We start from the raw sequence: 14,978 nt of genomic DNA, 5'->3' as shown, positions 1-14,978 counted from the left end.
GGCAATACGCGTATGGATTTGGTCAGGCGTGGGCAATACGCGTATGAGCATAGGCAATACGCGTATGGGCAGACTTGTGGTCTTTCCTGGACTGTTGTTGTGCAGTTTTTGGTTGTTTAGGCTGAGCGAGGTAACTTAGCTGATGCATGGTATACGAGGGATCATTTCCCGCTGCTTTGAGTGGTATAGATATTAGTAGAGTGTGTTAATACTGTGTTTGATTATGTGGCATGATGTGATGTGCTCTTGCGATAAAATGTATTAATGATGATGATAACATGACTATATGATGATGTTGTTGATATGTTGATTATGATGCATGTTTGGTGTGCATGCATTCATGAAAGGCCGATGCCTAGTGATGAACAGACTGAGTTCCAATGATGTTGTTGACTCCGGGCTTGTTGAGAGGCTTGGTTCCTTACGGGGAACTCGGATTCTATGGTGATGAATCTGGGAGTGGTGATCCTGTAGTTGGTCACAAAATGGGTATACCGAGTCATGTTGAGTCATGCATGGGTGTGTGCATTGCATTTGATAGGTTGTTTTGTTGATGTTCATGAGTATGTTGATTATGATGATTATGATGAGCTGTGTTGGTATATGTGAAATATATTTATGTTTATATTTCTGTCGTTATATTATTATTTAATAATGTAATTCTCACCCCTTCTGCATGTGTTTATGTTCATCTATGATGAGCAATATGCAGATAAAGAGGAGTAGCTATTGTTGAGGTTTGAAGAATAAGTGTAGAGTTATTCTACAGAGTCGAGTCAAATGCTCTGGTCATGTGACACCGGGGTTATGGGATTCGATAGATAATTGGTTATTATTTACGTTGTTTATGATGACTAATATGTTGAGATGCTTTGTTGAGATAATGATGAAACATTTTTATGAATTGTTATGTGATGAATGATAATATTGTGCTGTTGTCCGCTGCGAAGTTTTAATAAAATAAATAATATGTTTTATGTTGTGATGCGATAAGTATTATGTTGTAAGAAATGTAAACTCTTCTACATGTTGTACTCTGATAATCTATTTAAATATGTCGTTTGGGTAGAAGGGTGTTACAGAAACTACTTAACACAAGATGGTTTTAGGTCCCCAAACATGAAATCCCCTAAAAAGGGAGTTGTAACTTTATGAAGACTACATGTCGTTTGATCAAGAATAATTTTACTAATGTGACGTTAGATCGGGGACGTCACTTATTCATCCATGGAGCAAAAAAACAACTCTTAGAACCTCGGGAACAAGCATGGACATGCCCTGAGAAACACTTGATTAGAGAAAGCAATTAAAAGAGGGTCGCTACATTACCGAACAAATAATATTCTAACAATTATCTCTTTCGACAATTATTCAACACAAGTTAGTTTTAGGTCCCCAAAACCCTATAACTTGATTATAGGAAATAAGTCAAACAAGGTACATAATTTTTCCAACCTTAAACGCCTCTCTCGTTTGATAGTCACTAACTTGGGTATTTAAGTGTTTATAGGTACCACCACTCCTTACTACCGAGCCAAACTTGGAGCACATTTTAAATTCTCTAGAATCACTCTAGATCTGAATTATCTCACACATGTGTGAGCAACTCTAATCTATTCTAGATCATTGGCATCTTCTATGGGAACATTCATCAATATTTCGACACATTACTTAACGTCAGAATGGGGAACCGTAAAAGAAAAACCACTAAAAACTCTAATTTTCCACATCAATCCATAGCTAGCGAGATAATTCCGGTCAACCACAACCATGACGATGGACTCACAACGTCCTTCTCACACTAAGGAAACCTAGCTTCACCACCACCAATGATCAAAGTGATCTGCCTCTCCATTGCACCTCGATCATGTACCACCTCTAGAGGTCTATATACATGTTTACAAAACCCTGAGATGATTAATCTCTAAATAGGAGTTAGACTTTGATGTCATTTAATAGTCAAATGACTTAAAAAACAATAGGGAGGTGTGGATTGTAAAATAAACTTCTTTTTTTCGCAATTTCAAAAAACAAAAAAGTTGTAAGGTTGATTTTAAGAAGATGGACAAAAGATGAAGAGAGGTATAAGAAAACAAAGACAGAAAATTAAATAGTTAAGACAATAGAGAAGAAAACAACATATTTTATTATGATTCGTCCAAAAACCATGAGGCATACGTTCAATGTCCATGTACAGACTCTTGAGATTTTCAGTATCACAAAATTTATACAACAAGATTAACCCACAACCCTCTTACAACAAGATTTTATCTAAGGCTCAACTTGCAACCTTTATATCAAGATATTAAAGTCAAGAGAACAATCCTCTCTTTATATCAACAATATTTTACACTAGATAACTTTTCTTAAGTATTTATTCTCTCAACTTTTCTTAAATTACTACAATAAGGCAACTTTGTGATGTCTGTACATGGGGAATATTACGGTGACAAAAGGCGGAGCAATAAAGACAAACAAAAGCAGGAAGAATAAAGAAATAATTTTGGATAAATCTTCATGTGGCCAGAAAGGATCACGGTGCGATGCATTTATAATCTAAAAGAAGAAAAGTTTGTGAAAATTGCCTTGCAATGGCATGCGATCATGAAATAATTCAACGTTCAATTGCACACTGCGAAGTGTAATAAATGATATATTCTAGCATGATTGGATAGAAATATGGAGCGATTAGACGCACTCAAATATGCATTATAGAGATTAGGCGGCTACAAGATTTCTAGGTATAACGATTGATGTTTCTACACCATTGAGGTTAAATTTCATATGTAGTTCATGTATTATTTCTTGAACTATGAATAATTCTATTATAAGTAGTTAAACTTCCATTTTATTAGGTCTTTAGCTTGGTAGATGGTGACAAATTCTAACAAGCTCGAAGTATGATTAGACAAAAATGATTAACATGATATATTTTAAAAATTTTAAAAATTAATAGATATATTTTTTAAATTAATGAAATAAAATAAATTTCGAGATTAAGATACATGAGAAAAAGAGTATTAAGTATGTTTTTAAATATTTTATTGTTTTACGCTAATAATTTGGATGTTATAAGTTTGTTTTAAGGATGCTAGATTTGAATAGTGTACAATAGTACTTATTCTCATTCTTGCAATTGAAAAAAAAAATCCAATATTCAAGTTTTTACCCACTTAGGTACCAATATTACCACTAAAGATAATTATGTGAGTTTGCTATTTTTATGGTAAGTATTATTAATATTTATGTGGGCACCCATTAAGGATAGCCGGTTGCCGTACTTTGTTTACCTATTTACTTTTTAAAATTTTGACGACATTGAATTTGTGTTTTTTTTTTGTTATGTACTATATTAATTTGAATGATTGTTTATATTTTTAGTATATAAATAAATACTATTAAATAAAATAGTAATAAGGGCATGCAAAGTTGCATTCAGCAGTAGGTACATGTCCTAATCCAACAAACCTTTTTTTCATGTTGAAATGAAATAAATAATGATTGACCATATAATCAGTCAAGTTGAATAATAGGATTTGGATATCCGATTAATCCGCCTCAAAAATTGGATTATTTATTTCCTAAGCCTCCTTCCGCTAAATCATCGGTTTCATACGTGCATGCCTATAGTTTCATTTCAATATTTAAAAAGTCCAACTAGCTTTTCACATTAAATACACAATAATCATATAGAACATTTAATGTTATTAATACTGAAGACGTACATTACTCAACATTATCATTACCATTAATTATCATGATCGAGATAGATTAGAAGATAAACATTACTAATATATATATATATATATATATATATATATATATATATATATATATATATATATATATATATATATATATATATATATATATATATATATATATATATATATATATATATATATATATATATATATATATATATATATATATCACCGTTTTAAAATTATTCAAATGAATCATTCAACCACGATGTCTCTAGAATAAAACAACTGAGTTTTATATTATATGAGTACTACTTACACGATAGATAATCGATCTATAAATACATCATCTGATGGTACAAGGACAAGTCGAATATGATGTAAATATCATTCTTAATATCTAATATAAAGATTTGTCGTAATAATTTCTCAAAATGAGAAATTCAAGTAATTGTTCAAAAAAGAATTCAATAATGGCCGTTTGACTACTCAAAATAATTTTTCTAATAAAAAGAAATTCAAATAATTCTCCAAAGAGAATTCAATAATGGTCATCTGACAACTCATAATAATTTTTAAAACAAAGAGAAGTTCAAATAATTCTCTAAAGAGAATTCAGGAAAATACTTAAAAAATTCAACGAGTACAAAGAGAGAGAGGTTGCCTCTTCGACAATTCGAAAAATACAGAGTAATAAGAGTGAGAAGGAATAACTCAAGAAGTTTTTGGTGTATTTTGGAATGAAACAAGTGCATTCCTTATACAATGGGGTAAGTTATGCAATGTATTTAATCTAAGTAATGTGAAACTAATAAGTTTTTTCAATAAACACACAAGCGCACTTAGTTTTCTAACAATGTCTTAAGGAGTTTTTTCAAATTCATCTCCATACTGGAATATTGACATGTTTCAATAATCCCCACTTCAATTTTAAAAAAGTGTCTCATAAGTAATGTCAAACGTTTTTAAGATTGTACATAAATAGACTTGAACCTTTGTGTAACAAGTAGGATTTCAATTCAATAAGAGTGATATAATTATCTTGAACTTTATCTCAGACATCAAACCCACAAACAACATTTTCTTACGGTGTATTTAATAAAAATGTCCTTTAATGGCCCTACACATCTATCTCAATTTAGTGAAGGTTCTAGAAAATTTGCCTCGAAATCCCATATGAACCAACCAAAGTTTCACAATCACGCAGGTTAGTCTATCAAAAGTAGTACTGTAGTTAAATACTCCATCATACAAATAATAGATCTCATTAATAGTTTCTATCATCTCATCCTCTTTTCACTTCAGGACTCATGGTTCTCTTATTTACTAGCATGATCACCTTATATTACTCACAACTTGTTATTATCCATTGGACATATTTCTTAGGATCTCTAGTCTATTAGGTCGGTTTATCATCACGAGTAACTCATTTATCTATTGGCATTACTCTCGTCTTCTTGGATGTATTATGGACTTTCTCTCTAGCTAATCTTTTGTCAAATGATATGTTAAAATTTCACCAGTGTAGACATGATTCACTGTTAAAACTCCTTTAAGGATACAATCTTTAACAATGTTGTGCTTCATTTTTATTTGACGTCTCTTAGCATTATAATAATGATTCTCAATTTTTGCAATAGTCGTTGTACTATCATAGTGAATTAACACAACTAGCAGAGTTTATTTTTCATAAATGGATCTCTGCTAGCAAGCACCCTATTAACCAACTTGCTTATCCAATAGCAACCACTAATGTTATAATTTCATGCTTCATTACGGATTGAGCCATGATAGTTTGTTTCTTTGATTTCTAAGATACAAGTCTTTTAGCTATGTTGAATATATAGCCACTAGTTGTTTTGGAATCATTTGATAAGGTGTTTCAATTTGCATCACTGTATCCTTCAAGTACCTCTAGAAATAGTTAATAATGTAGAATACGATTCATGGTCCTTTTAAGGTATCACATGACTCTCTTAATGGCATGTGAGTGCTCATTACCGAGTCTACTTGTAAATTTGCACAACAATCCTACGATGTATGCAATGTTGAGTCTAATACAATAAGTGATATACCCAAGAATGGCACTAATGCTTGCATATTCAGTTTGTCTAATACTGTTAACAATGTTCTTAAATAGTTTAACACTAGGATCATATAGCGTACAAACATATTTACAGTTAAAGTAGTTATATTTCTTTAATATCTTCTTCACATAGTGAGATTGATCCTAAGAAATTCCTTGTTAGGATCTAGATATCATTAACGACATGAAAGTTTGATCCAAATATGAGTAAGTCGACTACATCGAGACATATGATAGTACAAATGCCATTTTCTGATTTGTAATAAACATTTTTGTTACTTTCGTTGACTTTATACCCATCCAATATTATTACGTTATCAAAAAATTTAGGACAATGCTTTGGAACTTGTTTTAGACCATACATAAACTTGTTTATCTTACATGTCTTGTTTTCGTGCCCATGAATCACAAATTCTTCCAGTTGGTCCATATAGATTTCTCCTTACAAGTCATTGCTAAAAAAAACTATTTTAACATCCATTTGGTGTACTACTGAGTTATAAATAGAAGCAATTGAAATCATTACCCTAATCGATGTAATTCTAGTGACAGGAGAAAAAGTATCAAAGAAATCTATATTTTTCTCTTTGCCTAAAATCTTTGGCAACAAGGCGAGCCTTGTATTCATCAAAGTTTTGTTTCTACTTTGTTGAAGTTATGTTTCTACTTTGTCGAAGTTATGTTTCTACTTTATCGTTGCTTTTAGTGCTTCTTATCACATGAATGTGATTCCATTTAGTGCCCTGCCATTTCTCGATTTAAAAGTAAATATTTCTTCATATAATCAACATACTTTGATTTTATAATCAATTTAATATTTAGGTCATAACACCTATATGCCTTACTAGCAAATTTAACCCAGAATTCTGACATAAGCCACATACCCACAAGTTACAAAATAAGACAATTTTGTTTGTCTTTTCTTTAATATCTCACAAGAAAAGATCTTAATTTTAAACTTGGGAACTTTATTCAGGACATACCAAATAGTCAATAAAATTTCCCCACACTAGTGAGATGCAACACCAGAATTCAACATAATAACAATGTTGGCTCAATAAGAGTTATATTCTTTCTTTATGCTTTTCCATTCATTTCATGAGAATACGATGTAGTGGTTTCATGTATAATTCCATGTTTATAAAATTCACTAAATAAACTAGAATCATACTGAGTTCATTATCATTACGAAACCTTTTAATTTTCTTACCAAATTGATTTTGACTTTCGTTCATAAAAGTCGTAAACATATCAAGAGCTTCACCTTCATTCTTACTAAATCTATTTTCAATTTTATTCACAAAAATATAATTGTCAATGATGGTGTATAAATCTACCCCAATAGAGTGACTAAATACTGGCTTATTTAGAAGAAAACCATAAAATAGATTCTTTATAATCTCAAGACTATGTATGACATCCATTAAGTTTGAAGTCTTTTTCAGATGTGGACTTCAGTTCCACTTCTCTAATACCGGCAACATTGGTGGTGCGGGAAACTCCCGATAACACATTCCTTTTTTCAGTATTCGTGTATGTTTTGAACATTGCATGATCATAATAGACATGATGAAAGGATCTAATGTCTATCCACCAACCATCAGATCCATCAATCATGTTGATTTAAGTGGTCATGGCAATAAATTGCTCATTAGTCAGGTTAACTTGTGCATTAAAGGCAACAAAAGGTTTAAGCATACTATTACATCTCTTAGTCACATGGCCTGATTTTCCATAGTTAAAGCAAGTGAAAACATGAGCATTATTTCTTTGAGGTGGTGGATGTTGCCTAACAATTGGGGCCTTAGAAAGGTTTCCATTCTTAATTTGGCTCACAACATTGCAGTTTTGATTCTTTAATGATTTGAAACAACTGAGACTTTTTTCTTTTGATATAGACTTCGAGATTCTTCTTCAATTTGAAGGTGAATAATCATATTCTCAATTAAAAATTCTTTTATTTTGTGGCAAAACAAATTTTTTAAAATCTTTCAAACTAGAGGCAATTTATTCAAAATAAAAGTATTTTAAAATTGACATCTAAACACATACCTTCAATAATGATCTCATGAACAATCTTTTGAAGTTCGTGACATTGAGCCTCCGTTGACCTCTCATCTACTATATGATACTTCATGTAGCGACTAACAACATACTTTTTTTCTCCATCCTCTTTGATATCATACCTCTTTTTAAGAGCTTCCCAAACTTGTTTAGCAGTATCACAAGTACTATAATAATCATAGATATAATTTGCGAGTCCATTCTGAAGGTGATTTTTGCAGAGATAATATTTGTCTTTCCATAAGGTGATTTTTGTAACGAGTCGTAAATCGTTAATTTTAATTTGTGTAGCAGATTCAGCTTTAATAGAATTAATAGTTCCATCTAAATCCATATGAATCCACCGATTTCTTGTAATTAGTTAGTTTGGTTGATCCAGAAGGAGCAACATGGATGTCATTGGTCAGAACATTTGCAACCTTTTTAGGGTTAAGAAACATTGCATTTTTTGTTGTCATCGTTTGAAGTGACTTCCCCCAAACTTGAATGGTTTGTTAGAGACAGCAGTCACGTAAGTGCCAATAATTTCTTCAATAGCTATGGCAGTTTTAAAACGTCTTAAAATTGTTATTACACGATTTTGAAAATTTTGTCACTGAAGAAATTACCGGGTCGACTCATAGAGTATTTCACTCTCTTTAAGACATTTCGCAGCATTACTCAAATTTGTGCAAAGTAACCCTTCAAACATTGCCTCTTGGATAAAATAACTCATTTCTATATTGTTGATTACAACTTGCATGATAGATAATCGGTCTGGAAATACATCATCTGATGGTACAAAGACCAGTTGAATATGATATAAATATCACTCGAAATTTTTGGTATAAAGACATGTCATAATAATTTCTCAAACAATGAGAAATTCAAAGAATTATCTAAAAAGAATTCAATAATGACCATTTTAACATTCAAAATAATATCTCAAACAAATAGAAATTTAAATAATTCTCTAAGAGAATTCAAGAAAATACTCAGAAAATTTGATGTGTACAAAGAAATGGGGAGAAATTGATGCTTTGAGAATTTGAAAAATGCAGAGTAATGAGTATGAGAAAGGGAAAACTCAAGAAAAGGTTTTGATGCATTTTGGAATGAAACAAGTGCATTCCTTATACAATGGAGTAAGCAAGGAAATATATCTAATCTATGCAATGTGAGATCAAGGAATTTTTTCAATAAACACAAAAACACACTTATTTTTGTAATAATATGGAATTTAAGAATATTTTTCAAATTCATTTCCATATTGAAATATTGACATCTCTCTCTCTCTCTCTCTCTCTCTCTCTCTCTCTCTCTCTCTCTCTATATATATATATATATATATATATATATATATATATATATATATATATATATATATATATATATATATATATATATATATTGTCATACGGTGAACTGGACTTTTTGTGGTTTTAATCGCAATATCGCGGTTAGCAAGAGTCGCCATCGACTTTTCTTTTATCCAATAAGGAAAGGTGGAAAAGAACAGGAAAGACCTTAATTTAGATTTTTGGGTTCGGGAGGTACATTATACAAAGGGAATGTGTTAGCACCCTTTGTATCCATGGTTATCCATGGGCTCTTAATTGCTCGATCACTTATATTATTTTTGTCTAAAAAAAGTGTTTGTGAATTGTTTGGAAAATTGTTTTGAAAAGAGAATTTAACTTTGTAATGATTCTTGTATGAATGTATACAAAGTGGTTATCCCGTTTTAGTTTTGAAAATTGTTTAGAAAAATATAACTCGGTAATGATTCTAGTATGAATGTATACCAAGTGGTGATTTTCTAAAGACATTTTGAAAGGTGTGAGGTGCAAAAAAAAATGTTTTAAGTTGTGAGCCAGCAATTAAGAGTTATACCGACCCAAGGTCTTTACGGGCATTTCCTATCCTTATGAGGGTAAAACTGTCCTTATTATTGAGAAATAAGTAGTTTTATCCTTTGGATGTAAAAGGGTCATCGTAGGGTCATCGATTGGTCATTGAAGGCAACAGTTATGAGGATACCTTAGCATTCGAAGGGACTATCATCATTTAACCATAGGCAACATCGGAAGGTCATCGAGGGACAAAGTTGTATATTCGAAGGCAACATAAAAAAACAGACTAGAAGAATCGGGTACTGTCTCGTTCGCCTCTGCCTCGCCTAGCGAAGGCCACGAATTTTGAATTTGAAAACAGCCCCATGTTAGGAACTTTGAATTTTATGGCATTTTATCACAGGAATAACATGGTCAAACATTCAGGGTATTCAGGCATATTTAAATTCCCATACGAAAGCAAATTATATATCAACATTTAATCATGATGCATTATATATGTAGATATGGCCAATTGAAAGTATAAACAATAGAGATACGCAAACCTGTTTGCCAATTCAAGGTTGAAGGGATTGACCACTTGTAGTATCGGAATAAGTTAGGCAGCGGGAATTGGACGGCGATGGCTTCGGTGCAGATGGGCTGCCTTCAGGGTTTCTTTACTCTGAATTCTCCGGGTAGGCAGGGTTCCTATGCCAAAGTTTCTATCCGTCCTTCTCTGTTCTCTCTCTTTCTTTTTCCTCAAGGTTTTGTTCCAAGGAAACCTCAGAGTGTTTTGCTTCTCTTCCTTCTTTCTCCAGTGAATCTCCCAGTGTAAACTCCAAATGTTTTTCCTCTACTGAAACTTCAGTATTTATAGACTAATTTCGTGGGTAATGGGCTTGAAATGAGGGAGACCCAAGTCCAAAATAATTTGTTATATTTTATTTATATATTTATTTTAATTAATTAATTAATTAATTAATTAATTAAAATTTTTTTCTTTTTTTTTTTCTTTTTTCCGTTTTTTTTTTCCGTTTTTTTTTTTTGTTTTTTTTTGTTTTTTTGTTTTTTTTTTTTTTAGGAAAAATGATGGGTAATTTTTGGGGTATGACAGCTGCCCCTGTTCGATATTCTTGAACCGAGAGAGTTAGGATGGCGTGTATGCCATTCGTGGTCTGGAGGTGGAAGATTATTGAACACTAGAATGCCCCAAAAATTTGCACTTGAGAATCGACAGTTGGTCTTGATGGAGATGGGCTTAAAGATGCCATCCGGGAGGTTTGATGACGAAAGCTTCAGATCGAGCCGTACATTAGGCCAATTTGAAGACATGGGTGCCACACTGGGTCGTACATTAGACCGAATAATGAGTCATCCATTAGGCTGCCGACTTCGCTGGGGAGTCGGAGTGTGTCATATGCTGTTGGGGATAAAGGATCAGAATGGACCATACGCTAGATCGTATCTGAGTTGCAGAATGAGCCGTACGTTAGGCTGAATCTGATGACGAAAGGGGTAGTCGTACGTTAGACTACACTTCAGAAATGTACCGTATGTTAGGTAGCATTTGAGGGGATGGACATCCGAACGGGTCGTACGTTAGACCGTCGCAGAATGAGTCGTCTGTTAGGCCGCATCTGATGATGAAAGCGGTAGTCGTACGCCAGACTACACTTCAGAAATGTACCGCACGTTAGGTAGCATCTGAGGGTTGTAAGATCCAAACGGGTCGTACGTTAGACCGCGTTGGAGTTGCTGGAGTTCAGAATGGATCGTACGCTAGATCGTATCTGAGTTGCAGAATGAGCCGTACGTTAGGCTGTATCCGAAGAAGAAAGTAGTCGTACGCTAGACTACACCCCTGAATGTACCGTACGCTAGGCAGCATCTGAGGATTTGAAGGTCCAAATGGGTCGTACGTTAGACCGCATTGGAGTTGCTGAAGAAGTCATATGTTGGGCTGAATCAGAATGAACCGTACGTTAGGCTGTATCTGATAACCTGTATATGTTGTACTTGCAATAAATGTCTGGGATGGGCTTAAAGATGCCATCGTTAGGAGGATATCGAAGTGTTGTCAGAATGAATGTTCCCATGAACTGTATTTGAAATATGTATCTGAATCTTGAATGTGATTGATAAAGGTGTCTGTCTGAATGAACCTTTTATTTTGACTATATCAGGAGGATAAATAACCTGCAAAGAAAAGTTAGCTTCATGCTATGTCATGATGTATGAGATGTTTCGTGTTATGCTAAAATAAATGCGAATGTTGTATGCATGCGTATGCTGTGAAATGATGTAATGAATGAGTTATGCGTATGAGAAGTTCTGCTTGGGGACTCTACTGGGGAAAATAAATCCCCATCTACTGATTGGAGATATTTGTAACGATGACCCTTTCTCGGCAGGGGGTTCTTGATTCTGTCTGATGGTAGAAATATTCCATAGATCTTGGCTGAGGATGGATGAGATGATCAATCTGTCTGATGATGCCGACCTCTGTTGGGGAGTAACTGGCTGTGCCGGGGAATACTGCTAATTTCTTCTGAGGAATAACAGACTTGCTGGGGGAATAGAATTGGTAGCGGATTCATTGGAAGCATGGTTAGACCTTCTCCTCGATCCTGAAGTCGGGTAGTAATTGCTATTGCTATTCTACGCATATATTTTGGTAAACATTTATCATATTCAAATGCACATATTAATTCAAATTAAATCAATGGACATTTACGCAAACAAAACAGAAAAAGTAAAACAAAAGCATCTTTTTTGAAATGAATCGCATTGATTTTGAAAGGAGGCCTATGAACAGGCAATTTGTGTACAAGGAGACAGAAATCCTAGTAAGAGGAAATTGTCAAAAACAAAGAGAAAGCTATGCAGAAAAGTCTTATTGATTTTAAGTCTACTACTGTCATTATGTCTTCAAGCATCTCATCCCGTGCTGTCGGATAGAAGTGATTGGCTTGGTCAATCCCTTGAACTTGGATAAAGTTGACTGAGAACGGGACATAGTCATACGCTTTAATCCCTAATTTTTGCCTGGACCACCTTTTCAGGTTTTCAGTCCACCAGGATACCCTTTTTTGCCCAAGCCGCCTTTTCAGGTTTTCGACTTGCCGGGTGTACATTTTTTTATATATATCCCTAATTTTTGCCCGAACCCTTTTGGTTCGCCGGGATGCCCTTACTTTTGCCTAGATACGTCGATCTAGCGGGTCTCTTTCATGCGTAGTATTTTTTAACTATGTCCGCGTTCACGGGATGCGGGAAATCTTCGCCATCCATTGTAGCAAGTATCATGGCTCCACCAGAGAATACCTTCTTAACTACAAATGGCCCTTCGTATGTGGGAGTCCATTTGCCTCTGGGATCAGTTTGTGGTAGGATGATACGCTTTATCACCAAGTCGCCCATTTGATACGCTTGTCTCTTGACCCTTTTGTTGAATGCCCTGGTCATGCGCTTCTGATATATCTGCCCGTGACATACAGCCGCAAGTCTCTTCTCATCCATCAAATTTATCTGATCGAGTCGAGTCTGAATCCATTCGTCTTCGTCTAAGCCCGCCTCTTTCATGATCCTTAGAGAGGGAATCTGAACCTCTACTGGTAAAACGGCTTCCATTCCGTAGACTAAAGAGAAAGGAGTTGCCCCTGTCGAAGTTCGTACCGAAGTACGATAACCATGAAGAGCAAATGGTAACATCTCATGCCAGTCTTTGTATGTTACCGTCATCTTTTGTATAATCTTCTTAATATTCTTATTAGCCGCTTCTACAGCGTCGTTCATCTTTGGCCGGTACGGAGAAGAGTTATGGTGTTTTATTTTGAACTGCGTGCAGAGTTCAGTAATCATCTTGTTGTTCAAATTAGTGCCATTGTCAGTGATAATTCTCTCAGGGACGCCGTATCGGCAGATGAGGCTGTTCTTGATGAATCGTGCCACCACATTCTTAGTAACAGAAGCAAATGAGGCTGCCTCCACCCACTTTGTGAAGTAATCAATAGCAACAAGGATGAAACGATGTCCATTAGAGGCGGTAGGTTTAATCTCGCCAATCATATCAATGCCCCACATTGCAAAGGGCCACGGCGCGGTCAACACGTTTAATGGAGCAGGAGGCACATGTACTTTATTCGCATAGATCTGGCACTTATGACAAGTTCTGGAGTGATGGTGGCAATCAGTTTCCATGGTAGACCAATAATACCCTGACCTCAGAATCTTCTTGGCCATTGTATGTCCACTAGAATGAGTCCCAAAGATACCGTCGTGCATGTCTTCCATAATCTTCTCTGATTCCTTTCTATCCACATAGCGAAGCAAAGTCGAATCGTGGTTACGTTTGTACAATATTCCATTACTCAAAAAGAATTTAGCGGAGAACTTCCTTAGAAATTTCCTGTCATTGATGGATGTCCCTTCAGGGTATTCCCGAGCTTCTAAATATCTTTTTATCTCGTGGAACCAAGGCTTCTCTTCTACTTCATCAGCGTTAAGTTCATAACAATATGCTGGTTCGTCTAGTCGTTCAATGGTAATCCGGGGAGCTTCATTGTCCCATCTGACTCTGAACATAGATGACATGGTAGCCAATGCGTCTGCCAACTGGTTCTCCTCTCGGGGAATATGTTCGAATGTGATCTCTTCAAAGTATGGGATTAATGTCAACACCTGCTCTCGATAGGGGATGAGGTTCGGATGTTTAGTGTCCCATTCTCCTTTGACCTGACTGATTACTAAGGCTGAGTCTCCATACACCCTCAAAAACTTGATTCTCAGGTCTATAGCAGCTCTGAGTCCCAAAATACATGCTTCATACTCAGCCATATTGTTGGTACACTCAAAACATAGTCTAGCGGTGAAAGGCGTATGGCCACCCTTGGGGGAAATGATCACGACGCCAATACCGTTGCCCAATGCGTTAGACGATCCATCAAAAACCATAGTCCATCGGGATCCCACTTCGGGTCCTTCATTCGGTCCAGGTTCTTCATAATCAGTAACAAGCATGACATCCTCATCTGGGAACTCAAAATTCATAGACTGATAATCATTCACGGCCTGATGAGCCAAATGATCAGCTAGCACGCTTCCTTTGATTGCTTTTTGGGTGGTATACTGGATATCATACTCTGTTAAAATCATCTGCCATCTTGCTATTCTTCCGGAGAGGGCGGGTTTCTCAAATATGTATTTGATAGGATCCATCTTAGAAATCAACAAAGTGGTGTGATTCAACATATACTGTCTTAGTCGGCGAGCAGCCCAGGCCAAAGCACAGCAAGTTTTCTCGAGCAGTGA

Source organism: Lathyrus oleraceus, chromosome 7 (assembly GCF_024323335.1).
Source record: "Lathyrus oleraceus cultivar Zhongwan6 chromosome 7, CAAS_Psat_ZW6_1.0, whole genome shotgun sequence".
In the NCBI taxonomy this organism is placed as follows: Eukaryota; Viridiplantae; Streptophyta; class Magnoliopsida; order Fabales; family Fabaceae; genus Lathyrus; species Lathyrus oleraceus.
The sequence above is the reverse complement of the archived record's forward strand: the minus strand, read 5'-3'. Positions refer to the sequence as shown.